At 42.4% G+C, this 12,338-nt stretch overlaps 1 long non-coding RNA gene across 1 annotated transcript in view; it reads right to left on the reverse strand.

Moving 5' to 3' along the window:
- Nucleotides 1–1,559: 1,559 nt before the first annotated feature.
- Nucleotides 1,560–12,338, reverse strand: part of LOC120406560 — a 34,888-nt gene continuing 24,109 nt past the window's right edge. Inside the window, exons 3-4 of the long non-coding RNA XR_005599349.1 lie at nucleotides 11,661–11,771; nucleotides 1,560–1,786 (exon numbers count right to left, since the gene is read on the reverse strand). This is a non-coding gene — a long non-coding RNA (uncharacterized LOC120406560). The remainder of the gene's footprint in view (nucleotides 1,787–11,660; nucleotides 11,772–12,338) is intronic.

The following is a 12,338-nucleotide window of genomic DNA, read 5'->3' on the forward strand; positions in this document are numbered from 1 at the left end:
ATACTAAAAAGTAGCCTTACTCACTGTGCCTGGCCTCTGACCTTGGACTGGGGACCCATCCCCATACACTGGGCTCCAAGTAACTCCACTACCTCCACTGTCTCTGAAATGCACTCCTCAAGGACATCTAAGAGGCAGACCAAGATTCCTTTCATAAGACTCCCAAAGAATATCCCTTGGGTTATCCAGGTAGGGAACCTACTTCAAAGAAGTCGTGGTCTCCGATGCCTCCAGCCACTTCGGCACTCACTGGTCTCCAACCTACATGAGGTTGCAGGTTCCTCAGACACTGAGGCCACTGCTAAACCTAAAGACTGCAAAGATCCAGGCTCCAAGAGCTCATCTGACCATTAACAGAGCAAGGTGGCAAGAAATGCGTTACCTCTTCTCACCCAGTTTTGAAGGAGTTTACTTGGGGTCCAGCTGGACTCTCCTTGGTGTAGCAAGATTCACGGTGACATCAGCTCCCTCATCCATTATCACTTCAGTGTAGGCCCTGGACATGATACTGACAACACTCTCTGTACCACAGGAGTTTTGTTTTCCCCCAAGACTTTGCTGTGTCCAAGATGCTTGACTCACCATTGCTCAGCTCCAGTATACTCTTGGAACCAAGGACTTCTAGGTCTCTGGACAATCACCCAGTAACAATGATTTCACCTCATGTTTCTTCCAGTGCACCACTGCTACAGAGTAATTTGGAAGAGGAGGATTCTGATGATGAATCAGTCTCCCAAATATCAGTGCAAGGCTCTCTTCTCCATTCCTATAGAGGCTATTTTCCAGAAGGCTCAAAGGAGATTGGTGTCACTCATGAGAGATGACCACAAACACTATCTCACTAGTATGAAAAACCATGGTTGCCTCCACCCATACCATATGCACACCTCCTTTGACATACTGGGACCCTTGGGTAGCATGTCACCAGCAATTCTCTAGGGCTTCGAGCACCACCAATCACAGAGATAGACAGCCTTCATCACCCTTCCTTTGTAGAATACCAGAACATCAGGAAAAAAACCTTTGAGGAACAAGAAACTAGGGCTGATGAAGACATCTCTCCATCAGCCAACATCTTTTCCTCATCCCTGGATGACGCAGTTATGATTGATGATGGTTTCAAGCAGTTTCAGGACCTTGGCAAGAGAATTCTAGATTATTTACAGATCCCTCTTGAAGCAGTCAAAGAATCGCATCATAAGCTGCTAGACATCCTTCATAGAGTTTCATCTGTCTGTATTAACTTGTGTGTTAATGAGGGCCCACTGGATCTTGCAAAGATTATCTGACATACTCTGGCCACAATTCCACCTACATGCAAGAGAGCATATAAGAAATATTATGTGCCATCTAAGGATTCTGAATTTTTATTCTCTTCGCCTCCTCCTAATTCCTTGGTAGTTGATGTGGTTAACAAATGACCATGCTAAATCCACACCCTGTGACAAGGATCATAAGAGCCTTGACCTGTTTGGTAGAAAATTGTATTAATCCACTACTGTATAATTCAGAATCACCATTTACTAGGCTTTAGTGGTGAAATACATTCATACAAATTATACCAAGCTGAACTTATTTATTGAGCATCTATAAGCAGAACATAGACAGCAATTCCAGGCAATTTTTGTAGAAGGCCAGCTGCTCACCAGAATATCTTTCCAGGCCTCCCTTGATGCTACTGATATTGCCACTCATTCAATTTCTACAGCGGTAGTTATGAGGAGGGCCTCCAGCTCTCAGGATTTCCAAAGGAGGCCAGCTGCCATTCAATATTTTCATCATTGATCTGGAAGTAAATATAAAATTACTGCTGATAACATTTTGCAAATGACAAACATTAGTGAAGTAATGATGGTCAGAGGACAGTCACTCACCACAATTTGGATTGCTTGATAAAATGGGCCCATTCAAATAGAATATGTTTTAATACAGTCAAATGCAAACTCTTACATCTAGGAAGAAGGAATGCAGGTCATACCTACACAGTGGAGGATTGTAGCTTGGAAAGCAGTGTCTTTGAAGAGGATTTAGGAGTCATAGTAGACAAGAAACTCAACATGAGTTCCTAGTGCAATGCTGTGACAAAAAAGGCTTAACTTCTCTTTGGATGTATAAATAGGGAAGTGGGAGCAGGAATAAGAGGGTAATTTTACCTCTCTATATGGGAATGGTGAGACCAATACTAGAATACTGTGTCCAGTTCTGCTCTCCACAGTTTTAAAGGGATGTTGAATAATTGGAGAGGGTGCAGGAAAAACAAACAAACCCAAAATTATTTAAGGGCTGGAGAAGATACCTTAGAGTGAGAGATTTGAAATAAAAAGATTGAAAAGTGACTTGATTAGTGTATAAATGCCTTCCCTGGGAGGAAATAGCAGGTACTAAAGGGCTCTTTAATTTAACGGAGTAAGCCATAACAAGACCCAGTGGCTGAAAGCTGAAACCAGACAAATTTAAATTAGACACAAATATTGAAGGTGGAACAAACTACCAAGGGAAGTGGTTGATTCTCCGTCTCTGAATATTTTCAGATTAAGAAGATATGCTTTAGCTAAACATATGCTATTGGGGTATACCGGGGTCTCTGGGTGAAATTTAATGGCTTACAATATTCAGGAGGCCAGACTAGATAATCTAATGGTGTCTCCTGGCCTTAAACTCTATGGATCGACTTCATGTTTTCCCTTATAGTCTGCATAAATATTCTCTTCCATTATTTTCTCTCATTGTTCCAAATTATAGATGCTTTTGTTATGCTAAATAGTTGATCTCCCCCATGCTGTTTACTAGAGTGTGTTACAGTTTTTGATCTAAATGGTTTCTAGATAGAAACTGCCTTTTTTGACTAAATGGAAATGTTCAAGAAAAATTTCATCAAAAGTCTGTCAAAAAACCAAAACGCTGAAAACATATATTTTCAGTTTTGGGGGCAACTATTTTTTCAGTTTAAAACAGGGAAAAACAATTTATTTTTTTCAGTGAAAATCTAAAACTTTCAAATAAAAATAATTTCCTGACTAGATCTATTGTTTATATCCTTATAGACTATTGCCACATATCTTAGTTGCTGCTTATCCAAACTATACATATCCAGTGTTGCCAACTCCTGTGATTTTTATCATGAGTCTTGCCATACTAGGTATTTTTTCTTAAAGTGAATAACTCAAAATCTCAACTTTCATTAAAAAGTAACTTTTCTGCTTTCTTGGTTATGGAGAAAATGTGAACCGAGTTTACCCTAAATGCCCAGAAATGGCAAAAGTCATGTTGTATTCCAAAACTATATAGGCCTTTTATGCTACCATATCCCTTTGCAAACTGATGTCCAATTTGCTGTCCATATCACTACTAAATCCCTGGTGACATTCCAAGCACAGAGAGCAGCATAAGCAAAAGCTTGGGAGTATTTCTAGAAGACTACAAAGAGAATGTGGTGGAGAGCCAGGCCAAATTTGTAAGTGGTTAGAAATAAGGTAAAAGGTGAGGCAGGGACAGAGTTGTTGTACAGAGTCTTCAAAGGGAGGATGAACAGTTTGAATTTGACATAGAAACAGAAGTGAAGTCAGCAAAGTGACTCAAGACAGGATGTGTATTTGGAATATATAGGCCAAAATCTTGTCTGCAACATAAAGCCTGAGAAACCTCAATTCTCAGTATTAAACAATCAACTTCTGCTCCATAAAGTGAGACTTGGAGCTTGTTTTTGGCTTTTAAAAACCAAATTCTAGATATAATTTTATTAAATTTATATTTTATTGATTGCCCTCCCCCTCCAAAAAAATAAGGGAACAACAAAAAAAGAGGGGGTGTGTGAAGGAATGGAAAGGGAGGGAAAAGGAGAGCAAGGTCCCAGTTTCCATCTGCTAAAATTAATCAAATATTTCTAAGTTAGATCAAATCTTTTCAGATTTGTCTGAGGTCCCACTTCTCCGAATTGTTACATGCATTTTAGCTGCCAGGACATCCAAGTCACTGTGCCACAATAAAAATATTTTACATTAATGTCCGCGTTAGTGTTGGAGAAGATCAAGGCAACAAGTAAGAGCTTACAGTACAGACAAAATACATACTTAAAAAAAATGAATAGGGCTTGCTGGCTAGAGAATAAATCTAAGAGGAAGTATAGTACTAGAATACAGAGCAGACATGTTATTCCAATAGCCTGCGTACAAATCACTTGCATATTATGGAGTTATATAGTTAATTACATTAGCATTTGCTAGCAGCACTCGAAGCAGTGGCAGCAACAGGGATAAATTACTTCATAATCCAACTAAGGTAAAATCTAATCAGCTATCTACATGATTGCATGTCATTGCTGAGGTTATGTTAAGGTTAGCTTTATACGTTTTCCAAAGTGTTGGTAGGCAGAATACCAGCTGAAAGGTCAGGATCAGGAATGACATAATAATGTCTTTAAATATTCACGAAAGAACCAAATCCACTACCAGTTCTCACAATGATTTTAATAGCATCCACACATTCCACATCTGTTGCTCTTGTGTTCAGAGAAATTTGGAGGCTGCTTTTTCATTGACTCATGACTGTACTTCAGAAAGGCTCCCCAGCCTTCCATCTATTTTACTGTTGATTAGAATTTTATCAAGACATTCCTCCACCCATCAGAACTCCTCAGCTCACCACTTCAAATTTAGTATATCACTCCCATACTGGCTTGGTGTGGCTGAATAGGACTAGGCATATAAAACAAATGACCCTGCTGGGATCATTGACAGACTAATTGCTTCAGATTATGTACTGGATAAGGAGAAACTATCCTTTGCCCTGAAACATGAACTGCATGCAATAATTCCTTGTAGTGAGCCGAGAAGAACCAAAAGGCAACAATTACTCATTAATAGCAAATGGAGGCTGATTTATGTAATACTTATTTTTTTGGCCTTACATTTGATGCTCTGTTAGCATAGACTAAATAGAATTCACACTAAAGAAGACAGAATTTCAGCTTTATTTTTTTTCAAATATCATCTTTAAATATCTTAGCATTTTGTTAATGTATTACCAGAAATAAAGCATATGCCTGCAATTTAAAATACGCATAGTATTTGCTAGCACTGAGTCCAGAAAAATATATGGGCTATTATCAGGCCCTTATAGACTCATAGACTTTAAGGTCAGAAGGGACAATTATGATCTTCCTGTCTGATCTCCTGCACAATGAAGGCCACAGAATCTCACCCACCCACTCCTGTAATAAACTCTTGACCTATGTCTGAGCTATTGAAATCGTCAACTTGTGGTTTAAAGTCTTCAAGGTGCAGAGAATCCTCCAGCAAGTGACCCGTGCCCCATACTACTGAGGAAGGCGAAACCCCCCCAGGGCATCTGCCAATCTGCCCTGGAGGAAAATTCCTTCCCGACCTCAAATATGGTGATCAGCTAAACCCTGAGCATGTGGGCAAGACTCACCAGCCAGACACCCAGAAAGAATTCTCTGTAGTAACTCAGATCCCACCGTATCTAGTGTCCCATCACAGACCATTAGGCATATTTACCACTAATAGTCAAAGATCAATTAATTGCCAAAATTAGGCTATCCCATCATACCATCCCTTCCATAAACTTATCAAGCTTAGTCTTAAAGCCAGATATGTCTTTTGCCTCCACTGTTGCCCTTGGAAGGCTATTCCAGAACTTCACTCTTCTGATGGTTAGAAACCTTCATCTTATTTATTTATCCTTACAAAAGAGAAGATGCTAATCCACTGGTAACATTCTCATTTTCCATGAGCAACATGAGGTGAATTCTCAGAGCAGGCAGGCTAAGTGTATGCCTACACTTGCGGGTAAATTGGCACTGCTGCAATCAATTTGTGTACTCCACCTCCCCGAGAAGCGTAAGGGAAGTTGATGGGAGATGCTCTCTCATCGACACAGTGCAGTGTAGCCACCACAGTAAGTGGATCCAACAATGTCAAGTTGCATAAGTTAGATTGATTTACTGCGATAGTGTAGACCAGCCTTAAGAAAGTCAGTAGTTTCAAACTCACTTCTCCCCCTCCCCCATCCGCTTGGGTTGTGCCTCCATTCAGCCTCACTGTGATACCTGGTGCCCGCTGTATTGGAATACCAAACATGAGCTGGTTATGTCACAGCGGCCAACTCCCATTGGATCTAAGAACCACCACAAAACTCACCATTTTCTAATCCCAGTGCACTTCTTTAACTTTGCTTTAATTAATAACATACTGTAAACATACATTACAAAATAAATAGTAATAATCCATACACAATTTTCCTCCTGGGGAGAGGAAGAAGTCTCATGTGACAGATTCTCATGATGCTTATTGCACTGTTGGAAGGCACTCAGATATCACAGTGATGGCCATGGTATGAGAACCTGAACAAAGCAGAATTTCATGGAACCCTGCACTTGTCTGGCCTACGTGGGATAGATGGTAAACCAGGGGTCAGCAACCTACGGCACGCATGCCAAACATGGCACGCATGCCGATTTTGAGTGGCATGCTGCTGCCTGCTGTGGTTCCGGCCCCCAGCCCCACTCAGCCCTCCCACCCACCGCTCTCCCTTGCGGGGGCAGGAGGCAGAAGCTTGGTCCTCCAGCAGCCAGGCTTCCCCCATCCCCTGCTTCTTCCCCCAGCGTGCTGCTTTCCTTCCCCTCCTTCTCTCTTTCCCTGCACTGATCAGCTGGTGGCCCTTGCGATGGGGAGGGGGAAGAGTGGCAGCATGCTCGCTGCTCCATAGAGGAGGCAGAGAAGAGGTAGTGATGGGGACTTGGGGAAGGCGGTGGAACAAGGCATATCCCTTCCAGCCCCCTGCCATGAGCTGCTCAGGGCATGGGAGCACCCCCACGAGCCAAGCACCCCAGCCCTCTGCCCTGACCCCTGAACGCCCCCCACACCCAGCCTTCTGCCCTGACCCCTGAACCCCCCCACACCCAGCCTTCTGTCCTGCACCCCCACAGCCCTCTGCCCTGACCCTTGAGCCCCCCACACACCCAGCCTTCTGCCCTGAACCTCTCCACACACCCTCAGCCCTCTGCCCTGACCCCTGAGCCCCCCAGGTCTGGGGTCCCAGCTGCCGGCCCCTTGCCAGCTGGCGTCCTGGCCACAGGCCCCACTCAGCCCACTGCCGGCCTAGGTGAACAGAACCCCAGGCTGGCAGCGAGCTGAGCAGGCTGGCGGCGTAAGATCAGCATTTTAATTTAATTTTAAATGAAGCTTCTTAAACATTTTGAAAACCTTGTTTACTTTACATACAACAATAGTTTAGTTATATAATATAGACTTATAGAAAGAGACCTAAAAATGTTAAAATGTATTACTGACATGCAAAACCTTAAATTAGAGTGAATAAATGAAGACTCGGCACACCACTTCTGAAAGGTTGCCGACCCCTATGGTAAACTATTCGGAGCTGACTTCATCTTTGTGCATAGTATAGCATATTATCTGTGCTAAACAAGTAATAGCTTACAAGGTTGGTAACATTTTTAAACTGTACCAAACAAATGCATTAGATCATATCTGAAAGGATTCATTATCTTAAAACTTTGCAAAATTATACAATGCACTTGGGTGCTAAAACAACTTTAGAGTGGGGATTTTGAAGGACATTGAACAAAACTGTAATCTCTGTATATGTTGAAAGCCAGGCATTTAGTTGCTATTAGTACTATACTCCAGGGGGTGCTGCCACACCCCAAAACCCATAGGTCCAGTGCTCCTGAATATATTGTAAAGAAAGCATCGCCTAACTGACACGTCCACAAATACACACGCTCCAATTGGCTTTTGAGAGAGTTATATGACTTAACCAATTAGTATGTGCTGCGACATCATACCTCAAAACAAGAGCCAGTGATCTAAGTGGACATCCGATAGTATGGTGACAACCACCACCACCTGTACAAATCCCTAGGGTCCTGATCATGTAAAGACTTGCTAATGTGCTTAACTTTAACTTTTGTGATTACAGTGCATAAAGTTAGGCACACAAGCAAGTCTTTGAAGGATCAAGACCTAAGGGTTTGTCTACATGGAGAAAAAGTCTGGGATAGCTGGTGCAGAATGGTTATTGAGCTTTTGGAAGTGGAGTAACCTAAAACCACAAAAAGCTACTCATCACATAAAATAAGAATGTCCTTATGGGGAGTTAATGTAGAATAGCTATTGAGCTTCAAATTGACACCCTAACTATTCTGCACTAGCGTTCCTCATTAATTCTTTTTGTAGAGAAGCACTTAGGTAATTAGATGGGTGCTGATTGAAAATTTTCCCTATAGAACACAGAGGTGATCAGGAGAGGGAAAAATACATCACCAAATTTTTCTTTGTTTTTCTTTTTTATTGAAATGTTTTGACCAGCTCTATGCAGAGGAGCTCCCATCCCTCAGGCTGGCTCTTGTATATATTGATGACATTTTTATGAATTACATGAACAAACTAAAATAGCTAATCACTACTAATAAATTAAATAGCAACGTGAAAACCTACAAATTATATATCAGCAAGTCATCAAGACCCAGTGGCATTCATCCAAGATTTGTGAAGGAATCAAAGAATGAAGTGCCTAGGATGTCAACAAAAATATAACCCCATTAAAATCAGTTACTATACTAGAAGGCAGCAAATGTTTAACCTATCTTTTTTTTTTAAAGGCTTGCTAATGCTGGGGTTGGGGATGAGGGGTTTGGAGTGCAGGAGGAGGTTCTGAGTTGGGGCAGAGGGTTGGGGCACAGGAGGAGGTGCAGGCTCTGGAAGGGAGTATGGGTGTGGGAGGGGGCTCTGCATGCTGCCTTCACCCACAGGTGCCGTCCCCGCAGCTCTCATTGGCCATGGCTCCCGTCCAATGGGAACTACGCAGCTGGTGCTCAGGGTGGTGGCAGCCCATGGTCCCAGGGCCATTCCTCCACCTAGGAGCCAAGGGGCATGTTGCTGCTTCCAGGGAGCCGCACAGAGCCAGGTAGGGAGCCTGCCAGCCCTGCACCAACCAGATTTTTAATGGCCCTTTTCAGCCAGGCATTCTGGTTGAAAACTGGACACCTGGCAACCCTAAGCAATACAGAGGCACAACTGCAGTGTTGCAGCTACATAATTGCTACAGCTATGGAAGGGTTTTTTCTATCTGAAGTAAATCTATGCCCTCAAGAGGTGATAGCTAGGTTGTTGGATGAATTCTTCCATTGACCTAGCAGTGTCTATACTAGGGCTTAGGTCAGCTTAACCATGTCTGTCAAGGGTGTGACTTTTTCATGTTCCTGAGTGACTTAGTTACTTTGACCTATGTTTTAGAGCTAGGCTTAAGTAGTCACAATGTGAAAGGTCAAGTAGTGTTATGGTTTCTCTACTGCCCTCACTTTTGGTCAACATAACCCAGTTGAGCCTTTCCCCTTTTAGAGTCACAGACTTAAAATTTTGAGCCTAAATAGGCTCAGCTGTACCCAATTAGCTTCCAGCTGGGCATACTTCCCTGAACTTCCTCTGAAATTAACCCTGAAATTTTAGGCCAGGATCTGACTCAGTGAAGTTTTTTCCTAAGGGAACAACTAGAGTAGGGTGGGGTGTAGTAGGACTTTGGGGTTCCCATCCAAAGGGTGCAGAAAGACCTGAATGCCTATCAAATACATTATTTCCTGCCACTTACAGTTGTGCCCCACTTTTATCATGGGTAATCTGCATTCAGGTGCTGCTTCCCTTAGACAATATAGCTTAGAATATTGCTTCGCAATAAAGACCTGAAAGTTTTGGGACTGCATGGCTCCTGGACCAAGGCTGGACTGGTCTGAAATGTGGAGGTTTAGATATTTAGGCATACTCAAGGTTACATGTTTTACTGAAGCGGCAATTTGAAGGAGACAGAACCCCTATCTTCTTCTGAACAAAACAATAAATGGATATTAAGGCACATAAAGTTGCGTATTGCTATATAATCCTGGCCTCTTTTACATTAAAATTTCATTTCTCTTTCTTCATCCTATGTCAGTGATTGACAAGAGCAAGTAAACAAATTCACATTTCTCTGGCCTTCCCAAAAACTCCAAGCTATTGGACTTACTATATTAGACCTGAGACTTGGGTAAATGAAAAGGGCAGAGGAGTTTAATTTTTTTAAATTGTTTGCCACTGAACTCTGGTAAAAACCCTTAGATACCACAAATGTTCCTTACTGGCCCAGTTTTTCCACCATATGGTCTAGACAAGCAAATGAGATAACCTCAAGTGACCTCGTCTACGCTCCTAAAATTCAATTTGGATTGAGCCAGGCTTAGACTGTGTAGGAACTTCTTCCCTGAGACTGTCTGTCCTCACAGCTCTTTTTAAAGTGCATTGTAAGTTTTTTGTGTTGGGCTAATTTAATCCATGATCTTTTAATTACCCAGTAGCCTTCTGTACAGATGTATGCTTGGGGGTGTGCAGCTGAGCCACTGGGCCTGGTTCATGATTTTTAAATTACTGAATTATTTTATCTACAGCCCAAAGGTGCCTTTTTGGAAATGGGGAGTGGGGCTCCGTAAAGTAGGAGACTAAATGAAAGCCATTCGAGCAGAATTGTCAAGATTTGAATGTTTTTCTAATGTATGCTTCATTAATGATGAGAAACATCAGAACTGACATTTAGATTGTCACAAATGGAACTGGACAGCATAGGAACAGGATATTCCTCTGCTTAGAATTGCTCAGATTGTGATGCTGTTTGCAGTGGGAAGAGAAAGGGCTACTTCTCTGCTATTCTCCACTGTGAGCAAATGGCCAGGGAGGAGAGTGGGGAGAGCCTTGGCTATGTCCTTCCTACTTGCCTGCCAGAGAAGCTGTCTGTATGGGTGTACCAGGTGGTGCAAAAAGGAGCGAAGTAACTTAGGGTATGTCTACATTGGAACAAAAGACCTGCAGCATGGCCACAGCGGGCCCAGGTCAGTTGGCTCAGGCAGCGAGGGTAAAAATTGCTCTGTAGACATTCAGGCCTGGGAGCCTCCCTGCTTGCAGAGTCCCAGAGTTTGGGCTAATGTCTGGGCTAGAACACCTACACAGCAATTTTACAGGCTTGCAGCAGGAGTGCTGGAACAGTGTGAATAGTGGGGTTGCTGAAAGCCATTGAACAAAACTGTAAAACCTGTATATGATGGAAACCACTTCAAGCCATAGGGTATGGCAGCACCCCCCATTCCAGCACCTATGCTCTGCATCCTGAGCCCCACAAGCACAAGTCAGCTGACCCAGGCCAGCCCCTACAATTGCTGTGTAAAGAAACCCTTATTCCCCACTACATGAAATAATTTGAAGTACATTTCCAAGGCAAGTTGGAAATAACTAGTTCCACTTTTTCTCATTTACACCACTTTATTTTGGTCATTAATTAATTACCACAATAACTCCCCTAAAGCAGCTACACTCAGTCTGCCTGCCTTGCAACTGGAAATGCTAACAAACTTCTCTCAGGTACCAAAAAAAAGGAGTATGTACTGAAGAAGACTGAGAAAGTCTTGTATCTGCAATATTCAGAGTTTCAGGTGACCCAAAGAACCTTGGACAGGCACCTGAATCTTGACCTTCCACCACATTCATTCGGCCATTAGTAAAATATGCCAAGACAAAGTGTTCTTGGACAATGGTAGAGGAAGTGGTGTTGCTGCTGCTATTGCAAGTACCCCAGAGCAGTTATAGTAAAATACCAAATACCTGAATATCATTGGTTGCTTTTTCTCCAGATTAGTGTCAGTTTCTGCTTTTCTTCTAATGACTGAAATATTTCCAGCAGCTGTAGTCTGCCCTTCCCCTCTTATACCTTTACTAGAATAAAAATGAGAAAGGACCAACATCAATGAATGGGACCTGTTCAAAGTGTTAATTTGTTGATCATGGATCAACATGGTAACTATTTGATTGTGTGGTCAAGCCTTCAGTGTGACATTTGCTGGAAAACTAGGTTATAATAGTCTGAGAAGGAAGAGCTCCAGCACCTGCTTGAAAATGTGATTTTCTTGAAATTAGCATCTTCACAGCCAAGCTCTTTCCACACAGTCGTCACATCTGTGTCATTACTGTGCATTAAAAACACAACAGTCCCCCCTCCGCATATATCGAGCCTTATGACTACATCAAAGACATTGATGGGTAATGTGGAATTGTAGTAATGTAGGTAGACAATATTATGAATCCATGGTGTGACAATTTGTTGAAGCTATGCACATCTTATGAAACTGTGTTTTGGTGGGGGAGGCAAGAGCTCTTTCTATGCATCTGTCAGACTGCAGCCTCATGTTGAATATAGTGTTTGTTTGCCTTGTCTGTTGTCCTTTTACCTACATGTTGGACTGGAATTCCAAGGGGTAGCAGCATAGGGCTAATGATAAAGTG

This window comes from Mauremys reevesii, linkage group 5 (genome assembly GCF_016161935.1).
Source record: "Mauremys reevesii isolate NIE-2019 linkage group 5, ASM1616193v1, whole genome shotgun sequence".
Taxonomy (NCBI): Eukaryota; Metazoa; Chordata; order Testudines; family Geoemydidae; genus Mauremys; species Mauremys reevesii.